The sequence below is a fragment of the Podarcis gaigeae genome, assembly GCF_964106915.1.
Source record: "Podarcis gaigeae genome assembly, chromosome: 2".
NCBI lineage: Eukaryota > Metazoa > Chordata > Lepidosauria > Squamata > Lacertidae > Podarcis > Podarcis gaigeae.
The window spans coordinates 105,830,213-105,854,217 of NC_139679.1; the positions used below are offsets into that span (position 1 = coordinate 105,830,213).

At 42.9% G+C, this 24,005-nt stretch overlaps 1 long non-coding RNA gene across 5 annotated transcripts; it reads left to right on the forward strand.

Annotated features, from left to right (window-relative positions):
• The first annotated feature begins 22 nt into the window (after positions 1 to 22).
• LOC310838109 lies at positions 23 to 21,869 on the forward strand. 5 transcript variants are annotated; one of them, XR_014560675.1, is made up of 6 exons: positions 23 to 119; positions 8,431 to 8,539; positions 9,483 to 10,021; positions 11,428 to 11,466; positions 11,798 to 11,957; positions 21,083 to 21,869. It is a non-coding gene; the product is annotated as an uncharacterized lncRNA (long non-coding RNA). The 5 variants fall into 5 exon arrangements; XR_014560676.1 differs by lacking the exons at positions 11,428 to 11,466; positions 11,798 to 11,957; positions 21,083 to 21,869 and adding exons at positions 10,358 to 10,735; positions 10,769 to 11,029 and having other exon boundaries at positions 9,483 to 9,640; XR_014560677.1 differs by lacking the exons at positions 11,428 to 11,466; positions 11,798 to 11,957; positions 21,083 to 21,869 and adding exons at positions 10,358 to 10,404; positions 10,769 to 11,029 and having other exon boundaries at positions 9,483 to 9,640.
• The last annotated feature ends 2,136 nt before the right edge of the window (positions 21,870 to 24,005 follow it).

Sequence of the window (24,005 nt, forward strand, 5' to 3'; positions counted from 1 at the left end):
CGCTCGAGGGATAGATTAGGTGGATAGATAGAAATCCCCCCACACCTCCGCCCGAGGTGGGCGGGGTGGGAGAAAAACGAATGGGGCGCGTGCATAGAAGGGGGCGGGGACTAAGGTTCGTCCTCGCGCTCTCCCCTCTCCATGTTTGGCATGAAGGCTTTGGGGACGGCGGGGGCGAAATGGGCGTGAATTCGCCATTCCCTCACATTGACTTTTTTTCCTTTTTGACTGAGAGAAATATAATAACACTGAAAGTTTCCCTCCCATCTGTGCTTCGTGAGGAAAACGTGCCTCTGAATGCCGGCTGCTGGGGCCCACGCAGGTGTGGAGCAGTGGCATAGCAAGGTCAGGTGGTACCCGTTGGGGAAAATTTCTTGTCCCCTCCACCCCAAATATCGAAACTACCTGTATTAAAAGAAGGAAAAATAGGATACTTACAGTTGCAAGTGTTATTTTCTGGTTTATTTACATTGTGAGCATAAGCACTTAAAACCTTCCCCCACCAACTTTGTTCTCTGCAAATAACATCGTCAAAATCAATTCATTTCACTATTTTGTTTTGAGTTGACAAGATGGCTAAGCCAGAGAGCCGAGCTTGACTCATAGCAGCCACATTGCGTTGTGTTTGTTGACTGAACTAAAAAGTTTTGATACGTATTATGTTGACGAGGTTAATTAATTGTCAGACGAAGTTATTAAACTCATTTTAAATAATAAATAATATTTTTAATAATAAAAAAGTGTGAGCCCAATTTTTTTTCGTAAACAAAACATATTTTTGACATTTTGTCACACACACCCTCAGTGATGACACCCGGGGCATCCCGCACCCACCGTACCCCCCTTCCTACAACACCGGTGTGGAGAAGGCTGTTAGGCTCATGTCCTTCAACACAGATTATTGCACCACTAAAAACACAGTATTTAAAACAAGCATAGTGGGTCCTGAAAATAGGCACCTCAAGCGTCAAAAGCCGGGGCAAAGAGGTGCATCTTCAGCATTCTGTGTAATGAAGGCGTCAGGCCACCTCTGTATCCCACAGCTTAGGGGGCCCTCCATGGGGAAGGCCCTCTTCCAGGCCACTATGCCCTCAGCCTCTGAGGGCAGAGGAACTACCAAGGGGAATCCCCTCTGCCAATCTCAGCACCCAAGAGGGTCTGTGGGGAAAGAGACAGCCTTCCAGATATTTGGGCCAGATACCTGGTTGGCAGCTCATATAGATGGGCCTTTGGCCTGATCCAACTGCATAGTTGGAATCATAGAATCGTAGAGTTGGAAGGGTCCCCAAAGGCCATCTAGTCCAACCCGCTGCAATGCAGGAATCCCAGCTAAGGTTTCCATGACAGGTGGCCAACCTCTGCTTAAAAACCTCCAAGGAAGAGAGTCCACCGCCTCCCAAAGGAGATTGTTCCCCTGCTGAAGAGCTCTTAGCGTCAGGAAGTTTTTCCTGATGTTTAGTCGTAATCTCTTTTCTTGTAACTTGAAGCCATTGGTTCGAGTCCTACCCTCCAGAGCAGGAGAAAACAAGCTTGCTTCATCTTCCACAATTCAGGGGTAGGCAACCTAAGGCCCGTGGGCTGGAAGCGGCCCAATCGCCTTCTCAATCCGGCCCACAGACGGTCCGGGAATCAGCGTGTTTTTATATGAGTAGAATGTGTCCTTTTATTTAAAATGCATCTCTGGGTTATTTGTGGGGTCTGCCTGGTGTTTTTACATGAGTAGAATGTGTGCTTTTATTTAAAATGCATCTCTGGGTTATTTGTGGGGCATAGGAATTTGTTCATTTTTCCCCCTTCAAAATATAGTCTTGGCCCACCACATGGTCTGAGGGACCGTGGACCAGCCCATGATTGAAAAAGGTTGCTGACCCCTGTTCCAAATGGTGGCCCTTGAGATACTTGAAGATGGCTATCATATCTCCTCTCAATCTTCTCTTTTCCAGGCTAAACATACTCAGCTCCTTCCAGTGTGGGAAGTTCCCCCCCCCCCCATATAATTTTTATTAATCCACAAATGAAATAAAAGTAAATAATAACAAAACAATTTGCATAAGTTTCACATCTTTTCCATTACTTATTTCTCCTTTGGACTTACCTCAACTGTTCCGTAAATCATTCGTAGCCATGATTTGATTACACATTTCTCCAGTTTGCATTGACATTATTTATCTCCTTTTTCCCCCCTATTCTCTTTAGACAATACCTCTTACTTTTCTTACAGTGCTTCTTTAAATCCCTTAAGCGTCATCTGTCCTTCACTTAAACATTCCAGATATTCTACAAATTTCCCCCAGTTCTCGATGAATTTTTGGTCTCTTAAGTATCTGATCTTCCCTGTCAATTTGTCTAGCTCTGCGTAATCTAATAATTTTATTCTCCACTCTTCTATGGTCGGTATATCTTGCTGTTTCCAGCCCTGGGCCAGTAACACTCTTGCGGCTGTGATTGCGTATCTAAAGAATTTGCAGTCTTCCCTTTTTATCTCGCTTCCTACCATTCCCAACAAAAAGACTTCTGGTTTTTTCGTAAATGTGTATTTTAAGATCTTCTTTAACTCATTGTATATTTTCTCCCATAAGTCTTTCACTTTCTTACAGTCCCACCACAAATGGAAGAAACTGCCCTCTTTATCCCTGCATTTCCAACACCGATTGCATGTCTTGTACATTTTTGCCAGTTTCACCGGCGTTATGTACCATCTATAGAACATCTTCATCGTGTTTTCTTTTAACGTCATACAAGCAGTGAATTTTAATCCTTCGTTCCACAGTTTCTCCCACTCTTCGAATTGTATATTATGACCCACATCCCTGGCCCAGCTGATCATCACCGACTTAACTTCTTCGTCTTCTAAATTCCAATGTAGCAACAGTTTATACATTTTAGATAAATTTTTACCATCACTATCAATAACCTCACTTTGAAAATTCGATTCCTTATCCGCTAAACCTCGTTCTTTACTGTCTTTCTTAAACATCTCATTTATTTGGAAGTAGTGCAGCCAATCGTATACATGTTCTTTTACCTGCTCATACGGTTTTATTTTCCACTTTCCCCCCTCCTTAAATAACAGTTGACCATATGTTATCCAATTACTTCTCATATTGATTCCCTTTACACTCATTGCTTCTAGTGGTGATAGCCAACGTGGCGTTCTAGGTTCTAATAGATTTTTATACCTATCCCAGACCTCAATTAAGGGACCTCGGAAGATGTGGTTCTCGAAGCCTTTGTGGACTCTCTTTTTCTCCTGCCATAGATAGGCATGCCATCCAAATTTATTATCGAACCCCTCTAAGTCCAACAATTTGTTATTCTCTAACTTAATCCACTCCTTCACCCAGCAGAGACATGATGCCTCGTAATACAGTTTCAGATCCGGCAAGGCAAAGCCTCCTCTTTCTATTAAGTCTGTTAATAATTTAAATTTAATTCTCGGTTTTTTGCCCTGCCAGATGTATCTAGAGATCGCTCTCTGCCACTCTTTAAAGATCTTATTCCCCTTAATTATAGGGATAGTCTGAAATAGAAATAATATCTTCGGGAGCACATTCATTTTGATTGTAGAGATCCTTCCCCAGAATGACAATTTCAGCCTCCCCCACACCTCCATGTCCCTTTTTATTTCCTTCCACGCTGGTTCGTAATTGTTCTTGAATAAGTCTATATTTTTGGGAGTTATCCATATTCCCAGGTATTTCACCTTCTTAACCACCTCTATTTGTGTTTGTTGTTGCAATATTTCTATTTGATCTTGATCCATATTCTTCACTATCATTTTTGTTTTTTCCCTATTTAATTTAAAACCTGTCACACTTCCAAACTGTTCCATTTCCTCCAGAACCTCTTTTACCGTATTTATTGGCTCTTCAATCATTATTACCAAGTCGTCTGCGAACGCTTTGATCTTATATTCGTTCTGGCCAAGTTTCACCCCCTTAATTTCCTTATTTTGTCTAATCGAATTCAAAAGCACTTCTAATACCGTTATAAAAAGTAGCGGTGAGAGCGGGCATCCCTGTCTTGTTCCCTTTTGTATCCTTATTTTTTCTGTGACTACATTATTTATAATCAATTTGGCTTTTTGTTCTGTGTAAATTGCTTTTATTCCATTAAAAAACTCTTTTCCAATTTCCATGTATTCCAGGTTTCTCAGCATGAAGTCCCATGATATGTTGTCGAATGCCTTTTCAGCATCAACAAACATCATTATAGCTTGTTTATCAATCCTAACAGACAGATATTCCATCATATTGATTATATTTCTTATATTGTCTTTCATCTGTCTGTTTGGCAGGAAGCCCGCCTGATCTTTGTGTATGATTTCTAATAAAGTCTTTTTCATCCTTTTTGCTAGAATCGCAGCAAATATCTTGTAGTCTAAATTAAGAAGTGAAATCGGCCTGTAGTTTTTGACTTGGGTTGGATCTGAGTCCTGTTTTGGGATAAAAGTAATGAATGCCTCCTTCCATGTTTCTGGGATTTCTCCTTCTCTTAGGATGTTGTTCATCACTTCTTTCAGCGGCGTTGCTAGAATAGATTCCATTTCTTTATAGTAACAAGCGGTGAATCCATCCGGTCCTGGAGCTTTCCCCCTTTTTAGTTCCTTAATCACCTCTTTTATCTCCTCTATTTCAATTGGGGTATTAAATTGCTCTTTTTTCCTAGTCGGGATCTTTTGCACCTCTTTATCTCTTAAATATCTCTCTATCTTCCTCAGATTATTTCTTTCTCCTTTTTTGTAAAGTCTTCTGTAGAAATCCAAAAACCCCTTTCTGATTCCCTTCGGATTCGTTACCTCTTCTCCTTCTACTATAATCTTGTTTATTGTGCTCTGTTCTTTCCTTTTTTTTATTTGCCATGCGAGCCATTTTCCTGATTTATTCGCAAATTCAAAGTTTTTTTGTCTCAGTTTCTTTATATTCCATTCAACTTCTCTATTAATTATGATGGCAAACTGTGCTTGTAGAGCTTTGATCTTTTCTTTTATCTTCCCATTGTTTGGTTTTTTAATTAGTTTTTGTTCGTTGGCCATTATTTGTTCCAAGATTTCTTTTATTCCTTTTTCTCTGTTTTTATTCTTAATTGAATTTTGTTGAATAAAAAATCCTCTCATTACTGCCTTGCTGGCATCCCACACGACTTTGGCCTTTGTACCTTTGTTGCAATTATCTACAAAATATTCTTTTAGCTTTTTCTGTGCTTTTTCAACTATTTTCTGGTCATCTAAAAGGTAATCTTTCATTCTCCATCTGAAAGTTCTTTCTTCGAGGCCTCTTAGTTCAAATTGTATTGGGTTGTGGTCAGAGATTACTTTCGGTTGGATTTCTATCTGTTGTGTTCTTACCGTCAACTCACTCGAGATCCAGATCTGGTCTATCCTAGACATTGACTGATTCGGTTCGGAGTAATACGTAAATTGTTTATCTAATGGGTGCTTGAAACGCCATATGTCTATCAAATTACAACTTTTTATCATCGAAAAAAAGGATTTTGGTAGTTTTCCATCTTTACTTGTTCCTTCCCTGAGTCTATCCATTTCTGATGAAATCACTCCATTCATATCACCCATTAAGATGATTTTCTGGTCCGCATATTCGAATAGTTTTTCTTCTAAAACTCTGAAGAATTCTGTCTTATTTCCGTTCGGTGCATAGATCCCGACTATTATCAAATTCTCTCCTTGCCAGTTGATTCTGACCGCTATTATCCTTCCCTCTTCGTCTTTGAACATTTGTTGGGCTTCAATTTGATTTTTAATATATATAACCACACCTCTTTTTTTCACCTTATCTAAAGATACAAATTCGTTTCCCAATCTTTTATTGATTAATATTTTTTTATGTCTTCTGGCTACGTGTGTCTCTTGTAAACAGATGATGTCTAAGTTTCTCTTTTTTAAGAACTGTTCGATTCTGTTCCTCTTCTTTTTTTCGTTCATCCCATTTATATTCCAATTCCAGATTTTTAACGCCATGATGTCTTAATTTAAATAAAATTTAGTTGTTTTCCTATAACTTATCAGTCTCTCCTTCTTCCTCGTCTTCTTCTTCTTCCGTTATCTTACCGTTCTCTCCTTCCTCCTCTTCTGGCTTTTGTTCTCCTGGTGCTCTTCCTTCAGCTCCTCTAAATTCCTCTTGGTCTATTTTCAGTTCTTTGTATTTCCTCAAAAATTTCCCCGTTTCCTCTGGGTTTGTCAATCTATGCCTCTTATTCCTGTACATGAATGAGATTCCTTCTGGGAACTCCCACCTGAACTCAATATTGTTTCTCTTTAACGTCTGGACCAACGATTTATAAGGGTCTCTTCGTTTGAGCAGTCTAATCGGTATGTCTTTAAAAATAATAATGAAGTTCCCATCTATATTCAATCTTTTTTCTCTGTTCCTCTGTAAAATCATGTTTCTCATGTATCTATCTTTAAATGTAATCAGGCAGTCCCCTGTAAATCTTTTTGCTTTAGTTGTTTTCACTTTCATTCTAAATGCATTTTGGACCGCCCTTGCCATTTCTTCTGTAGGTATTTCTAACCATTTTGCCAATTCTATTATCAATTTTTCTTTAATGTTTTCTCCTTGAGTTTCTGGTATCGCCCTAAATCTTAAGTTCACCTCCCTCTGCCGGAGTTCATTCATCGCAATTACATCCTTCATCTCTTCTTGAGCTTTATTTAATTCCAGTACTTCAGCTTTTAATTTCTCTTCCTCCCGTCTGACCTCTTTTATTTCTAATTTTGTCTTTTTCAGTCCCTCTTCTACAGATTGCGTTCTTCTGAACGCTTCTTTTATTTGCCCTTTCAGTTCATTTACTGTTTCATCTATTTTTTTATCCATTTTTCCAATCTTATTGTCTACTTGTTCTAATTTAGACTCTAAGTTCTTTTCACTCTGCTTGATTTCCGCAAACATCCTTAAAATGTCTGCCTTAAAATCTGTCTCTTGTTTAGATCCTTTCCTCTCGGCAGGTGTCCCACCGTCAGCCCCTTTCTTTGTTGGGTTTGACATTTTGCCCCAATTATTTTCCACTCCACAATCTCTTGTCAATCCCCTACCACTCTCCCCACCCACCGAGGTTTATCAATTTTACCCTTTCCCCGTTATCCCGCAGTTAATACAAATTATAGAATTATTCAGATTAACATAGTCTTTATAACTTTGTCACCAAATGTTCATAAGGGTGGGCTGTACTCTTCTTGCCTCCACTCAGGCTAATCCTTTTTGTGATATTGTTCTTTTCGTAGAATCCAGTCAATCCAGGGAAAGAGAAATAAAATATTTGTCCGTCCAGTTGCGTGTTAATTCTCCGAATTCAATTGGGAGAGAGCAAGAAAAATATTTGCAAAACCCTTTCCACTTGTTGCAAACAAAGAAACAGTTAAGCGTTCAGTGAGAGTTACTAAAGTTCAGATATCCAATATTAAATTTAAGTCCAGAAAGAAGTATGAAACTAAGTTCCACAGGAGGAGAAAAAGAGAATAGTTGTACAGTCTCTCTTTGCCCACTAGGGGTAATAGTATGCCTTAGCTCCAGATAGAAAATGGAGAAGAGAATATAACAAAATATATATCAGTCTCTGTCAGACTCAGTGCCTCAAAATTCAAAAAAAAAGCCCAAAGGACCAACAAAAAGCCAATCCATACAATCCATACAGAGATCATAAAAGCGGGGGGAAAAAAGGATGGAGTTATCTGTGCCACTCAGATAACAAAGCTCAGATGTAATAAACTGCTGTGTCAGGACGTGAGCGCTTGAAGTGTCTTAATGGCGTCAGAGCCTTCTCTTCCGTTACTCTACCCTTTGTTCTTAAGTGAAAGTGGAGAAGCGCACCTTCTTATCACTCGCACCCTCTGTTACACCCAGAACTGTAGCTTTCAACAGTTAGTCTTCTGTTCCCCTTTTCGCTGAGGTAATATCTTTAATATTATGTATCTTCTAAAGAGATACTTTAAAAAGTTCAGAGAAGGGGAAAGACGGCTTCCGCTAGGGCAACCAACTTTCACTTTTCTCAGCTCTGTAGGCAGTGCTGTGTCTAAGCTGATTTCGGCTGTCAGCTGAGCTCCGCACACTTCTCCTTTCGCTCCGGGACTTCCTTGCTTTATACCTCCCGATTTTACCTTGCTTGGAGCCGGATTTCTTTAGTTTGAGAGCGTAGCGCTTCTTCGGCAAGCTCGGGGCTTCGCTATTTGGAGGCAGATAATGGCTTCCCTTGACCCACCGATCGGCTCCGCCGTTCTCTTCACCTCTTTCGAGACTACCTGACGGCCGGGCTGATCGCTCCTGGTCCTGCTGGGATCTTGCCCCTCCGGACACCCTCCAGAGGGTATAATGGGGGGCCACCGCGCCCTGTAGCACCCCTTTAACCTCCAAAATAGCCCGGGATTCTCCTCACGGAAAAATCCCCGCTTGCAACGACGTCGCGCTACACCGGAAGTCCATACTCAGCTCCTTCATCCGTTCCTCATAAGGCTTGTTTTCCAAGCTTGTCTCTACGTTCATGAGCATACCCTCTTCAAAATTACCAAGACAACAGTTCAACAATTGTAAGTGAGTCTGTCTGTTGTTGTTGCTTTAATTACCTGTTACTACAGTTGCATGAAACTTCCAGTGTTTTCTGGGGCAGGGCAAAGGAATGTACCGGTATTTCCACCTCATTTGTTGTCCTAAGGTAGCTTCCTTTTGGGAATCTGTGTTCAGTGAAATTAATTCAGCACAGGAATTATTACTAATGCTAATGCCCTCATTGACACTGCTAAATATCTGGGACAACCAGAACAATGATAGAAAAAGTAGAATGTCTGTCATATTTGGGGGGCGGGGGGGAGGGAGTAATGTCTGCAAGGCTATAAATCCCTAGGCACTGGAGGGCATCCCTATAGAGGCATCGTAATCGTAACATGAGAAGGTGTGGTTCCTGACTGTCTTGGAGAAGTGTAACTATTTAGGGGACATAAAAAACAAAAACACCAATTACTGTATACAATTTGGTTTGACTTTTTTGAATATATCCAGGATCGACAAGTATGCACTTATTTGAAACCAATGTCAGCCACCTCCTCTCTTCAGAGTTCAAATGCACTGGATGGACACAATGAGTCATCATTTATCAGACATTTCTATAAAGCAACAGACAGATAATAATTCTATTTTTTTAATTTTAAATAAAAACAATTTAATGAGGCTTTCTTCCATAGCCTTGAAAGCGGAAATTACCTTTCTAATTAAAATTAAAGTTATAATTGTGGACATTTTTAAAAATCGTCTTGTAATGTCATACTGGTGTGTGTAGATAAATGCTAAAGTCGTTTGTATTGTCCTAATAAGAGAAGATGGACATTTCTATCACTGCTTAGTAACCAACAACTCATTATTGCACATGGAATAATACTAGAGAAATTAGAATTAATATTTTAACCTTCACCCCACTTTTCCTCCAAAATGCTGGGGACAGCCTATATAGGTCCTCCCTCCTATTTTCCCCCACAGAAAACCCATCATCCTTGACATGTTAGCTGAGGCCGAAAAGAGTTGGAATCCAACAACCCCTGGAGACCCACAGCTTTCCTTATCCCTGCATTAAAGCAACATTTCATAGCCTTGTAAATAGAATTATGAAGCATATTAGACCACTTATGTTTTACAAGGTCAGTTATTCATACACCTATTTCATTCATTTGTGATACAGTTGAGTGATACAATTGTATCCCAGTTAGCAGAATCTCAGTTTGGTTGCCTGGAGACAACTCTGGCTACCACATCATAAGTACCCTAAAACCTGAGATTCAATAGGTAGGACTTGGTGATGTCACAATAGCAGGACTTGGGATGACACATAGTGCCAACTATATATTTTTTCTCCTTTTTATACTCATACTTGACATTACTTAGGAAACCTAGTAGCATATTGTGTATTATTATAGTGATGTTTCCCCCCTAATTAGATAACTTTAAAATGCAGTATGTAACATATGTAGATTTCTTTCCCTAGGAGTTAATATTTTCTATACAGGCAAGCAGAGAGGCAGGTATTTAAGTATTTACAGCTCATGGGTAAATGGGAGTGAATGTGCATTTGCACAATCTGTGGCTTGTGTCCTTAAGTCTTTTTTTTTAGTGCAAGATCTTATTCCTGTGCACAGCATTAGAAATTAATATCTAATATTTCTAAATATGAATACAAAAGTCTAGCAAGCAAACAAGCACTTGGCACTGGCCTTCCTATAAGACGTTAAATCACCAGGTGACGTACAGGCTGTGGGTTTGGTGACGTCACTCTGTGTTGCCAGTGTAAATGTTTATGTGCTGTTACTCTGGTCTCAACAATAGAAAGAGGAAGAAATCAATATTTATTTGAATTGTAGGTTCTACTCACAATTATGGCTTGGGCTGAGCTTGTCAGGTACAGCATGTTTTTTATTCCTTGTTTTCAACTGCTTCTCCACTCCCATTTCCCAGTCATTTCCCTAAAATAAATACTTAACTCTTTTATGCATATTGATTGAGAACAATAAGTTCCCTCATTAATAATATTTGTTGAGATTGTATGTTTCTGCTGCAAGAGGGGCTGACTAAACGTTTTCTTGGTTTTATTGAAAATGAAAAGGGAATGGCTATGTGTATTAATGTAAGCTTTAACATGGGGGTTTTCCAAGGAACTATATTAAAGCCAAGAAGTGCTCTCTGAACTCTTTGATGAGTTGATAATTAACTATTGTTGTTTCCTGCTGGCTAACACATGAGTATTGAATTGCTAATCATCATTTTGAAGGGAGTTGCTTTTGGTTCTTTTGCTCCCAGGCTCCATGGAATAAGGACATAAATGAAGCTCTCCAGGAAAACAGCTCCAAGCAAAATGGATGCTATAGGAGAGAGACCTTTGCTTATAGATCTGTTTGGGTTATTTCATATTTTGTAAGGTGCTGAGCCTATGCCTTGGACTGGCATATGTTTGTGGAGCTGTTTAGATGACTCATTTGATGTTTTCACTCTGTTATGAAGAAAGTTCTGCAAGTAAAGTTTTGAATAATATCTAATGGGTCTGAACAATGCTTCATTCCAAACAGACTCAGTTTTCATGCATCCAGTCACTTTAAACTGCACACTATTAATATCTGCAATAGCACCACTATCTCTTGGCATTATGTTCACTAGCAGTGTTACTTTCAGAGGTCTATGTGCAGTACATTTTCTGTTGGTGTACTTTGGAGGCTTAAAATTGACTTCTACTGGCAGCATACACATCCTCAAAACCCATTGGCTTAGTTGTTGTTATGTCATGGAATGTTTACAAACACTGTAGCAATTGAGAGAGATGGATCAATATAATACCATCAGACAGTGAAACTGCAGTCTGGGTATGTCATGAATCACTGAAGGAAACTATTTATATGGGACCAAGCTCATATGGTTTATTTTTATACTGTTGGTGAAGAGGTCAACAATCAAGGGAGCTTGGAGAGCCAATAGAAATGTGAGTCATGGGGCCAAGAGGCCAGAAAGCCACATGAAATATTTACATTTTGATTGGATATAATCAGCCATATATTTGGCTACTGTACATCGTTGATTAAAAGAAGCATAAACACAAGATAAAAATAAACTTTTAGAAAATATAGTAAGTACCTTGGAGGATGCAATTTATAAAGCAGAGGGAATTGCTTTGCCTTTGTACCATTCTGAATGTTTTACTATTCCACTGAAAATGGAAGATGTGGGGAGACAATTTAATAAAATTGAAGAAAAGGCAGGTTCTTTACATGCCCCCACCCACCTCACTGTAGCCATGTTTTTCCGCTGTGCAGGTAAGCTCATATCAAACACAGAACTTCATGGCTGAAGGGTTCAATGTGTGATACAGAGCCAGCCCACTCATGTTGTGGGGTGAAGCCAGCAGTGAAGAAGCCACCTTAGGCAGATGAAACCCACCCCACCACTTCTGCCACCAGCGGAGAAGCAACCCAGGTAAGGGAGACTGGTCGCAGAGCAGCACAGTGTTCTGCTGGTCTCTGGAACACCACCTTCTAACCAACTTTCAGGAAGAGGGAGGTCTCCCATCACTCCACTTGGCCACTGGTCTCCCCCTGTCCCTACCTTACACAGAGTTAGACTGAAGGGAGATGGGAAGGATTTCTCTCAGTATTCCCTGTGCTTGCTTTGTACTTTGTACCTAAGAAAGATTGCTCTCAAATACTATCTGCAGGACATTCCTGTGCTAATCCTGTGCAAATCTCACTTCTGCAAATTTCGGCGAGACAGTCAGCACACCGCCAGTGAGTGTTTGCTAAATTTGTCTGGCGGGTCAAAAGTCTATTTCTTAGCTTGCAAAAACATTTTAGCTGCTGTTTGCAGATTTAACCAGGCCTGCCAAAGAGGCCCCCTTCCTGCCTTATGCTTACTAATGCAAAAATAAGAAAAGACACATACAAGCAAGAGGGGAGGGGGGAGTGCTTAGCTAGTAGAAAGATACGTATGAGGAAGTGCTTAGCCAGCAGAATGATAGGAGTGTTAAGCAAGAAGTTGAACATTTGCCAGCTGATGGGGAAAGTCTGTAAAGGGTATGGGAGGGGGGAGAGTGTTCAGAAAAGTATAAGAAAGTCTGTTGAAGTGTCTTGAGACACAGCCAGTTTTTAGGAACTATCCTTCTGGTTGTCTCTGCGCACAGATTGTCTCTGTGCACAGATTTCAATAAACTTTTTCTCCAAAGAAGATTTTGCTTTCCTGGTACTTTTGTTCCCTCCAAGGTCCGGGGATGGCGAGGCTGATGGATCCCTAGGTAAATGAGGCTTCATTTCTTTGGGGGCTCGTGCCGGGATAAGCCTCCTCCCCAATACGGACCGGAGGGCCAGGCTCAACCAAGGTGAACAGCTCGGCAGCGTTTTGCAGGCTCCCGTGCGCACCCCGCCTGTTTCGTGGGGGGGAGCCAGCCACACTGTTCTGGAGTGGAGACATCTTGTTGAGGGAGGAAAAGAGGACGGCGCCAAAAAGGGACAGGTCCGCAGCGGAACAGGTAAGCCCGACGGAAAGGGCAGGGCGAGGCCTGATCAGCCTCACCTGGTTGTGCAGTACAGTGCCACCAGGAATAAGGGGATTGGTTGTGCAGTAGAGTGCCAGCCAGCCAGGAATAAGGGGATTGGTTGTGCAGTAGAGTGCAAGCCACCAGGAATAAGGGGACTGGTTGTGCAGGAGAGTGCCACCAGCATAAATTTGGAACAGAGGAAGGAGGGGAAATTATATTGATGTGATTTGTATGTTGTGTGTGTTGCATGTCAGATACTCCAGTGATTGAATTGTCGAGTGTGGGCCGGGGTATTAGTGCCCCTTGGCCGAGCGGTTGCAGGATTGTGCATTTTCTGCCAGGGCGACCTCGCGCAGATCACAATCTGTAGTATATGAAGTGTGACCGAATTTTTACTGTGAATAGGAGCGGAGTATTTGGAAGAAATGGGTTCTGGCTAAAGTAAAAGTACCCCTTTGGAATGCTTTTGGGGATTTAAGCTGATGAAGGGGGAGGATGAGGACATTGTGAATTAGATTGGCCCACTCAAAAGAATAAATTGGCCGTCCACCAGGACCCTTGATTTGCAATTCATTAATCCATTATATCAGAACATTTTGAATGTCCATTCTGATCAAATCTCCTATATTTCCACATGGAAGACCAATGTGGAAAGGAACCCCCCCCCCTTGGCTGAAGTCATGATGCCAAAAAGTCTCAGGCAGCTGTATCTGCTCAGTCAGGAAGACAGGAGGACAACCCCCAGTCCTCCAGGATTTAGAGAGGGAAGAAGATAAAGTTTTAATGCCCCCACCGCCTTATGCCCCGGCAACAGCCCTGGCACCACCCCCGCCACAGGGAGCAGATGACCCAGCCCCCAATCCCGTGGACAATGCATTGTTAGACCTGGGCAAAGATGAAGGAAAGGAAGAAAGAGAAGAGGATGATGAGGATGAGGCATTTGTAGGAAGATTGGTTAAGTTGACAAGTGATGGAAAGATAGGAACAGAGGAACAGGCAGAACGTTCAAGAAAGTATGTGGAACCTTATGCAGGAGAAGTGGACGTCAGTCCCCATTTGTTAAAAATAGCGGGATGTATAGGGGAACAGAGAAGAAAGTGGCAGAAAGAGTGGGGAAGGCAGTGAAAAGTGTGACCCTCCATAGGGCACATAAAGCACAGGAAAAGGGCGCGGCCAGAGTGATGCCTCTCCGCAGAGTGTATGACCCTCCGGCCCCCGCGGGACCTGATGGGGTGGTGCCCAATAGAACTTATACAAGTTCAACATATCCCCTTCTCTAGTGCAGAAGTTTGTAATTGGAACCAAAACCCTTCATTTGAGGAAAACCCAGCAAATCAGACCACTGAAGGGCAAAGTACCCTCACCACTTATCGCCAGAATGTCTTAAATGGCATGAGGAGGGCAGCCAGAAAACTCACCAACTTTGTGGAGGCCAGAGAAATAGTGCAAGGAACAGAGGAGGCCCCTGGAGCCTACTTAAAGAGGCTGAAGGAAGCCTACCGCCAGTATACCCCTGTGGACCCAGATAAGGCTGCCAATATCCCTATCATAAAAACTGCCTTTGTAGCCCAGGCAGCGCCCGATATCCGCAGGAACATTTTTATGGGCCACACCCTTGAATGGATGCTAGAACTAACCCAGACCACTTATGATCAGAGGGAGGAAGAGGCCCAGAAGAAAAAGGATAAGTTGATGGCCCTGAGGACGGGAGGTCCACCGTTAGGAGGAACCGCCCGGGGAGGAGGGCGAGGCCGCTTAGGAAAGAATCAGCATGCCATCTGCCGAGAGGCACCTACTTCCTCTCCCAGGCTAAAAATGAGGAAATATCAGATGCTATTATTACATCCGCGTTAGAAATTCCAAGTCACCACAGCCCTCAACCCAGCTGCCCTATTACCGGTAGGAGAAGGTGGGGAGCCCACGCATGACTGCATTGAAGTAATGGATGAGGTGTACTCTAGCAGGCCTGACTTTAAAGATGAAGCAGACCCCCAGTGGCCATCATGGTTTATGGATGGAAGCAGCTTCATTGAGGCTGGACACCGGAAGGCAGGTTATGCAGTGGTAGCCCTGGAAGACCAGGTGATCAAGGCAAAGCCACTCTCGCCTGGAACATCGGCCCAGCTGGCAGAATTAACTGCGCTCACCAAAGCCCTAAACCTGGTGACAATGAACCAGCCTTTGTTCATTCAATGTTGCAGGAATTGGCTAAGGCACTACAAATCAACTGAAAGTTGCATACAGCACGCAGACCCCAGAATCAGCTATCCAAGCTGACATAGGAAACTGGGTCTAATTGGGTGACAATGTTACCCCTGGCATTACTCAGGGTCCGCAATCTCCCATTAAATTGTGCTTGGGAGACCGGTCCCATATGTCAGAATGTTGTGCCCACATGTTGGTCAGGATATGCAATTGAATAATTATGTCCAGACATTCTTCCGAGTTTTCTTTTGTCTCGACAGGTGGACCCAGGCTCGCAACCCCTGTGTGTTGGCTGCATCAGTTCGAGCCAGGTGATGAAGTGTGGGTAAAAGATTGGGCACGGACGCTGCTATAACCGTGCTGGAAGGGACCTTATACCGTCCTGCTCTCCACACCCACTGCCGTGAAAGTCGCCAGCATCACCCCTTGGGTCCACCACACCAGAGTGACCGCTACAGATTGGACTGTGCAACTAAATCCTGATTAACCCCTTTGGCTGACCATCTCCAGACCCTCCGCTGACGACCGCTCTGCTGATATCACACCGGAAGCTGATATCTCTACGCACAGCTGAAGAATTGGATGGGAGGGGCGCCCGCGGGCAGCGTCCCCAACGTGAAAACCCGTGCCGGGACTGATCCAGGAAGTCCACCAGGACATTTAATATTTTCATAAGGACTTTCTCTTTTCTTTTTTTTTCTGTTATCTGCTCTATGCCCCACAGCCCTGACCCCACTGAGCCATACCGCCCCTACTGGCCTGCTGGCCTCTGCTACGAATGGTTCGTCTTGCCGGTGGTAAGAGATGGCGTACTCTTTGGCTATTGGAAACTGGGGATTGATGAGATTGCCGTATTGAAACACCCCACTGCCCCGTTGTGGCTCCTCTCCCACACCACTGTCCAGCACGTGTGGATAGTGCTCATACGGGAAGTTGCAGAGACGGTTGAAATCTATCGAGTTCTGGACCGCTCTTGCTGTTGTGGGAGGGTAGTCAACTGTTATCTGGGGGGTAGAGCACTGTACCAACCTCATTTGATAGACCAGGTCCTACTTTTAATCCAGGCGTTAGATGGGACGGAACCTATCTTAATGCAAGTGTTGCAGGGGTGGGAGCCTTAACCAGGTGTGCATTGAAATTGCTGAACAAGTGCCAGTAAGAGTTGCCATCCCAGGATTTCAGCTTCCATATGCTCTGGTCAGTAGGGAGGCAGCACGAAAGTTCAACCCACCCAACAGGGTTAGTAGAAAAGTTGACCCACATAGTGGGAGCATCAGCTCACCGGTGGGCTCTCATCCTTGAGGCTCAACAGGTAATCGGGCACGAATATCAGTGGGCTCTTCAACAATGAGCACACCCCCTGAATATTGCTGGGAGGAACCATGGGGTAATTGGGGATGGTGGATGGGAGTTATTACAACTGCCCTTGCCACATGGATGTGTCTCTTTTTCTGCTGGCATGAGCGTCATAGGCTCTGCGGGAGACGACGGCCCGATCCTTCTATCCCCTTGATGATCCTCCTAGTGTTCCTCGTTCTCCTAGTTGCAGGAGACAAGGAAGGTACTGCACCTGGTGAACAGGGTCAGATGGGGACTAGATTATTGAGTAAAATATCACGAGGAGAAAATTATCATAAGATGTGGAAAGACAATATTTATATCAAGGATATGTTCAAGTTCACCACAATGTTAAATCTTTCCAATTGTTGGCTGTGTATGCACATACCACCCTATGCTAAAAGGCCAGGTTTGATGCTACATGGAATTCCCATTGATGATATTTTTAATATAGAAAATAGAAAAAACCCTGAAGAAGCTCAGTGGCCGCCCGTAAAATTGGCCCTGTCCGAGCCAGCTTTTATTTGTTTAAAATTTTCTGAAGGGTCAACCCCACGAGGGATTTACCCTGATTGCTTACATGTATTGAATTTTGTATTTGATAGGGCCTGCTCTGCCTTCGTTAATTATGGAAATACCTCCCGGTGTTATCAATCCGATACTAGCGCCAAGTTAATGACTGATATGCACCACCTCCACAAAAGCTCTAGTTCCAATTCTTCTGTTCAGACCCTATTAAATTTTACCCAGGAGCTATGGCACATAAGCCTTCTGTTTTCACAAGCTTTCAAGTGGTCGGAGCAACACCGAAACATCAGTCACCTTCTTCCGGAAGAACTCTGGCTAATTTGTGGCGATGCAGCATTTAAATCCGTTCCCCGAGATCTTACTGGAATCTGTACCCTAGGAGTGGTGGTTCCCCTTTTATATAAGATAGGAGAGTTACCAACATCTCTCAGACTGCGTAACCGCAGGGCAGTGAATACACCTATTAACCATTATGTTGGGACCCAGGTATCGCGGGGCCTACTACCTTCCTTAGGGGCAGCCATGAATTATAGAGATCTTCATTTGCTCGCCAATTGGACAGAAGGACTATTTAATGATACCATTAAGGCATTAAAGGACCTCAACCAAGAAGTGTCTGCTATGAGGGAGGTCGTTTTGCAAAATCGTTATGCTTTAGATGTAATGTTGGCCTCGAAGGGAGGAGTTTGTGCGCTAGTTCATTCTCATTGCTGCATGTTTATCCCAGATAATAATGTCAGCATTTCGGCCACAATTGACCACATGGAAACAATGATAGCTGAAAACCCGCTAAAAACTACAGAAGGTGATCCATGGAATTGGTTATATTCTTGGCTGCCCGATGGTAGTTGGATCAGGAATATTATGGTATTAATAGTAGGGTCACTTATAATCCTTTTGCTTCTCTGCTTTTGTATTCCCTGCTTGATGCAATGCTTGCAGAATATGATGGAAAAGATGATGTCTCGCATGATGGGACCTCGTGTAATTGCTGTAATGAGAGAATATAGACCCCTACCCCAGAACGAATCTAAGTAATAGATTGTTCAAAAGAAGAGGAGGGAGTGAAGGGAGATGGGAAGGATTTCTCTCAGTATTCCCTGTGCTTGCTTTGTACTTTGTACCTAAGAAAGATTGCTCTCAAATACTATCTGCAGGACATTCCTGTGCTAATCCTGTGCAAATCTCACTTCTGCAAATTTCGGCGAGACAGTCAGCACACCGCCAGTGAGTGTTTGCTAAATTTGTCTGGCGGGTCAAAAGTCTATTTCTTAGCTTGCAAAAACATTTTAGCTGCTGTTTGCAGATTTAACCAGGCCTGCCAAAGAGGCCCCCTTCCTGCCTTATGCTTACTAATGCAAAAATAAGAAAAGACACATACAAGCAAGAGGGGAGGGGGGAGTGCTTAGCTAGTAGAAAGATACGTATGAGGAAGTGCTTAGCCAGCAGAATGATAGGAGTGTTAAGCAAGAAGTTGAACATTTGCCAGCTGATGGGGAAAGTCTGTAAAGGGTATGGGAGGGGGGAGAGTGTTCAGAAAAGTATAAGAAAGTCTGTTGAAGTGTCTTGAGACACAGCCAGTTTTTAGGAACTATCCTTCTGGTTGTCTCTGCGCACAGATTGTCTCTGTGCACAGATTTCAATAAACTTTTTCTCCAAAGAAGATTTTGCTTTCCTGGTACTTTTGTTCCCTCCAAGGTCCGGGGATGGCGAGGCTGATGGATCCCTAGGTAAATGAGGCTTCAAGACCATTGGCCCATCTAGCTCAATGTTGTGTGCACTGACTGGCAGAAGCTCTCCATGGGATGTGGGGGACTTCTCTTATATATGTCCATTGTTGGCTATAGAAAGGGAATATGTGATTCTACCCAAATAGTTGCAAGGAGAAAAGGAACAACCAGGCCAGACCCAACCACTTTAAGCTTCAGTGAGTTCCTCTGCCCTGTTTCTCAAGAGAGAGAGAATCAGTTGACATAAGGATTTGAAAGCACTTGTGTTTATCCAGCCATGTTGCAGTAGTGTTGGGGATGAGGTTGATTATCCGTGCGTGGGTCTAAGGCAAGGATTTTCCAGCTCTCCCATAATGAGATCCCCTAAGTCCCCCTAAGACCCTGTGCCCCCTAAATGCCTGGCAGATAAGCACAGAGCTTGCACATAGTATACATGTTTGTCCTCAGTTTGAAGGTGAGGAGGTTTAAATAAAAGAGAGAGAGTGCACACATTTTGGGAGGAGTGTTTTGTAAGCATTGCTACAATTCTGAAGCCTGTGCTGTCACCTTACTAATCCCCTGATGATGATAAAACACTCTCTGAGAAGTCTGATGAACACACACAAAACAAAGCATCAGAGCCAAAGAAAACAATTTAGAAAGGTGGGGGAGGTCAGGGTATAAGCTCTGTTCTCTTGGCATCTTCTTTGAATTCATATACAGTGGTTCCTCGGGTTAAGTACTTAATTCGTTCCGGAGGTCCATTCTTAACCTGAAACTGTTCTTAACCTGAAGCACCACTTTAGCTAATGGGGCCTCCTGCTGCCGCCGCACCACTGGAGCACAATTTCTGTTCTTATCCTGAAGCAAAGTTCTTAACCTGAAGCACTATTTCTGGGTTAGCGGAGTCTGTAACCTGAAGCATATGTAACCTAAAGCGTATGTAACCCGAGGTATCACTGTATTATGTTTGTGACCAGGGGTGTTGCTAAGGCAGCTGACATGCTGCCTTGCATCTACTTTTGGACTCCAACTCCTATCATCCCTGACCACTGGCCATGCTGGCTGGGGCTGATGGGAGTTGCTTGGTTCGGGATGGCTAAAAGCAGCAGCAGAGAAGTTCTACAATGATGAACAAGCTTAGGTTCTCCCTCTGGGACCAGAGAGAGGAGAGTTTACTGAACAAAGAACTGAACCCCATGGCTTGCTTGCTTGCAATGTATTACTTTTAACATTTACCTTATTGTAACTAGTATTTAAAGCTGTTCTGCAGTAAAGCTTTGAAGCACATTCTTGTGGTGGAGGGAATTCATTCCCACACAAGGTCTTGATCAGGGATTCCGCTGGACAACTCTTAACAGTCCCCAACCTGGGTCTTTTGCTCTGGGCCCTAACCCTGCTGCCACTTCCCTCTTTTTAATCAAATAATAAATACATTTTCCTTACCGGGCATCTGGCTGTCAACCACAATGCCAGTGACCAAACTACTGTCCATCTTAATAATAATACTGCTTGCTCAGAAGCCTTCGGGGAAGTACCCTGGAGTTTTCAACCTGAGCTTGCTGGAAGCATTTCAGTCTGCAGCCTCAGGGAAAAAGCAGAGGTTTTCATTCTAAAGAGAGCAAATTGCTTTCTCCATCCAAGTCTCTTACACAGCAGCCAGACACTTGGCCAACTCTAGTGTTTGGCACCGGCCCCGTCTTGGTCCAGTTTTGCATGTTTGTTGATTATTTCTATTTGTATTTTGTATATAAATCTGGTTATTTATACAGGGAAATAGACATGTTGCCAGTAAATATGAGTAAGGCTCTGAAGAACTGTGCAGTGTGCTCTTTCTGTGTATATGTCCATACATGGAGAACAATGAGGTACGCTAAAGCAAAAGGCTAGAGCATAAACATCACTTTTTCTGTTATGTCCTTGAAGGTCATTTAAAACAAAGCCAAGCCTACATTTTATTCCTCTCCTTTGGTCCCCTTGTTAACAAGCATTTCTGCAAGGGTGCTAGTGATGTGCTGAAATCTGTCCTCCAGTTTCTCATACGTTTTCCCCCCAGGGAATAAAAGACTATTTTTTTTCTGCCACATTCTCAGAGCACTTTAGAATGTCTTCAGAATTTTACTGAGTGCAGAAGTTTGAGCTTAGCTTATCCTTGTGTAATGGTTGTGGGTATTTTTTTTCTTTGCAGTAAAAAAATAATAATAATAATCCATGTGGCTTCCTTGACTGCCCATGCTTCCTGGTTTGAAAAAGTTCCACTTGAGGAACTATCTTATGATATATTCACCCAGGTATTAATTGATGCACAAGCCACCTGGAAGGCTCTAGAGTGTAGACCACTGGTGAGATGATTTGCGAAATGCAAGGAAGGACGCTTGCGAACACCTTTCAAGCTCACCAGAAGTAAGGTAGGCATAAGATGAGATTTTGATCAAAGTTTTCTCTCCACTTTAGTAATTTTTGGATGTGATTTCTTTTATCGATAGTCACAGAGAGAGAGAGAGAGAAAGAGAGAGAGATGTGGGAGGAGGGAAGGAAAAGAACTTTTAAAAAATGTTTTTATTAAAGATTTTGTTGGGTTACAAAAGTACATACAGCGTCTCTATTTTCAGATCATAAAGTCCATTCAATGGATCAGTTGTATTGGATGTGAGTCACTAATGTAGACATAGACAATATAAGGTTGGGGAAGAAGAGAGGTGGGGAGAGAGAAGGGGAGATAGCAAACTTTCATTCTTTTACATAGTTTAGTAGTGTCAGGTTTTTGAGTCAGCGTAGGTTCTATTTCTTTTCATTTATTAGTTTTCCTTGGTGGTGAGAGAGGTTGGGGACCCCAGAGCATGGCTGGTTGACTTCAGTTGGCTGCAATGAGTTTTGTTTGCCTGTGTGAGGCGGAGTGGTTGTTATGTCAAGTTAGCTATACCCTCCAACTTTTCTCCGATGAAAATAGGGATGTCCCATTCCATAATGCTAATTTTACTATTTATACCCCACACATCTTATTCGGTTGCCCCAGCACTCTGGGCAGCTTCCAACATATATAAAAACAGAATAAAACATTAACATTTAAAAAAAAAATCTTCCCTAAACAGGATTGCCTTCAGATGGCTCGGGTTGGATAACTCCATACCCTCCAACATTTCTCCAATGCAAATAGGAACATCCCAATGAAAAGTGGGACATTCTGGGATCAAATCAGAAACCAGGACAGCTTCTCTAAATCAGGGATGTCCCTGGAAAATAGGGACAATTGGAGGGTCTAAAATATCAATTCATATGCTGTTGGTGGGTTCTTGTTGTTGTTCATTATATATACATATAATGAAGGGAAACATGGGTGAAGGTGTCCTCTTTTGTTTGTCCCCATGATAGTTTCAGTTTGTTGCCCAGCAGCAGTCAAAGCAGCTTAACCCCAGGCAAATCTCCCATCCTGGCAATTTATGAGACTCAACTTCCTTAGCTTCAGCAACAGAAATGGGTGTACTGTTATGCCACATGCACAAAAATTACACCTTTGCTTGCCAGAGTAACTGTCACTTTATTTCATACTCAAGTCACATATGCAACCAAGCATCCTCACCTATGTATTCTATTCTTTTTTTGGGGGGGATATACGTTTTTTAAAACACTGATTTTATAACAGTAGCAAAAAGCCATAATGGGGTAATGAATCCCTGTGTCCCTGTGTATGGATTCCTGGAAATGTATTTCTTAAATCTCCAGTCAGGCTTTGGTTTTAGCTTCAGGACAGGCTGCCTCTGCACTCCTATTTGAGTGCAAGCAGGTAATGATCTGAAGAGCAATAAGCATTGTCAAAATCAAGATCAGGTAACTGATCTGGCAGGCAAAGAGCCAAGGGCCAGAAGCAACAGAGATGGTCATAGATGAGCTTCAGATCAGGCAGACAAAGAGCAAAGGGCCAGGAACAATGTAGTCAGAGTCATACAGGTTAAGCTCCAAGACAGCAAGAGCAGGCTGAAGAGACTGGGCAAAAACCTTCATACTCAAGACAAATTGGTCAAGCTGGTAAGCTGGCTTGGCTGCAAGGGCTTTATAGTGCCTGTTGTGTCTCAAATGGGTTAGAAAGCTGATTATCCGACTGCAGCCTTGAGGGCACTGTTCCCCTCAAGACCTTGTCTGAAAGTCCAGAATCGTGGGAGTGGAAGAGGTGAAGTGCTGGAGACAATCTGCTGGAGGCCTTGATTCAATCCCCTTAGCATGTGGTTAGAATGTTGACCTTGAACCTTTGAGAACAGGCTTATTATCTCAGCTGAGTGACAAGGCACTACGATGCTATGCAGTCAGTTCTACACAAGGTCAAAGACGGAGGCATACTTCTCTCAGGGCTATGTGGAGTCTATTAAGAGGACTCTCTCTCTCTCTCTCTCTCTCACACACACACACACACACACACACACACACACACACAGAGATGTTCCTGTTGTATCAGCTAATCTAATCTATCTCTTGGGATAAAGTTCAAGTTCAATCCTAAAAAAAGATCAACAACTTTGGTCCGCCCTCACGCATGTTCACTTAATCAAATCCGGCCCTCTGCCCTCTTTGAAAAAAGTTTGGGCACCCCTGCTAAGGAGTCTCAAAGCAGCTCACAATCTCCTTTCCCTTCCTCCCCCACAACAAACACTCTGTGAAGTGAGTGGGGATGAGAGACTTCAGAGAAGTGTGACTGGCCCAAGGTCACCCAGCAGCTGCATGTGGAGGAGCGGAGACATGAACCCGCTTCACCAGATTAAGAGTCCACCATTCTTAACGACTACACCATGCTGGCATGTGAGGAGTAACTGATTTGTCAGTAATTCTGTCCCCACTATTTCCTTTGAGCCATAGCCCCCTGGGAAGCTCAGCAGGAAATCCCACAGAGAGTACCAGGGTAAGACAGATGAGGGCGGAAGCATCTGCCAGCAGCAATTCTCTCTTTTCTGAGACACAAAACAAGTCCTCCCTTCTTTAGCTGCTCACAGCCTATGCATGCAGCATGTGAAAGAGGCAGCCTAGCACATGAGTGGACAGTTCCCCTGTGCAAAGTCCACCCCAATTAAGGAAGATTGATTTAGGATCAGAAAAGAGGAGTTGCATCCAGTTTAAACAGGTAATAAGCAAAAATAAAACAGCATAAAGGCTTAAATTCCTTTTTTTATTTGTTGTTGTTTGTAACGTTTTTATTCATCTTTAAACTGTTTAACACAGTTGCAT